We start from the raw sequence: 1303 nt of genomic DNA on the forward strand, positions 1-1303 counted from the left end.
TGTGTGTGTGTGTGTGTGTGTGTGTGTGTGAAACAAGACGTGGTGTATCAGCATCAATGTCACTCCTGATCACCATCAGCACACACACTCGTGAGCATTTACACACAATTACACACACACACTGGACTCACCCCCATCCCGTCGCCCATCCACGGCCCTGACAGTCGACAGCCCATCACCACGGCAACAGATGAGCAGGATCGTGCGCCGATGCTGTGAATTCACTGATGAAGATGAAGATGATGAAGGAGCGACACAGCCGCTGCCAGCATACATGAACACACACACACACACACACAGAGAGCTGCAGTGAGAGAGACGCGCAGCAGAATCAGACGGATGGACAGAGCGCTGTCTCTCCTCTCTCTCTCTCTCTGAGCGTTTGCTCCAGAACACAGACCCTTCAGCGCTCAGGCCCCGCCCACCTCTGCCACGTCCCTGCTGTGATTGGCCAGGCACCTGCGTCTGTCAGCGGAAAGCGAGAGCTGATTGGCTGGCGGGGTTCAGCCTTCGCCAGACGCTCGTGGACTGGGTCTCCGGCGTTCAATCAGAGCTCTGAAGACATAAATATGCATTTAATTAATGAGGGGAATTAATTAACGCACTCATCACTAGTCCTAGTATTAAAGTATTAAAGTTGAGTGTGTGTATCGTCCCTAAATCATGAGCAGTGCCGGTGCTTTATTAATTGATCAGGTGCACCATTTTCACCTGCTAAACCAACATTTTAATTGATACTTACATGAGACGTAGCTGAGAATGTCATGAAGCCTCCTGAGATATGAAACAGCAACAAAACAAGAACAAACATATGCGTCTAAAGACAATAACTACACAAATGACCTCATTCCGGCTCAGATGTGGCTCTTTTATAACTTAATGGAGATCTCACTTTGGATTCATTTATGTATCAACCAAATATGAGAAATCAATATGTTGTATAATATAATATTTTGCCACAAAGAAGCTTTTGTGAAACAGAAAGGTTCTTCAGATGTTAAAGGGTTCTTTATGGAAGCATTCAGACAAATGGCATCGTGAAGAGTGTTGGAAGATTTAGATGAGAAATGTTTGAGTTCATACTTGCATTTTCGAGCTGATACTACAAGATAGCGTTATTGAGATCTCTTCTGTAACTCTAGAGGAGATTACAGGGGGAGAAGCCTGGGAGAAGCGACTAAAGAGGGCTCTCTGCCTGTGTTTTGGTTGGGTTTTTAAGGGCTCTGGGATGGAGTTCACACACACACACACACTCTCTCACACACACACACACACACACTCTCTCACACACACACACACACAC

This window comes from Sinocyclocheilus rhinocerous, unplaced genomic scaffold (genome assembly GCF_001515625.1).
Source record: "Sinocyclocheilus rhinocerous isolate Xijiao unplaced genomic scaffold, SAMN03320098_v1.1 scaffold223, whole genome shotgun sequence".
Taxonomy (NCBI): domain Eukaryota; kingdom Metazoa; phylum Chordata; class Actinopteri; order Cypriniformes; family Cyprinidae; genus Sinocyclocheilus; species Sinocyclocheilus rhinocerous.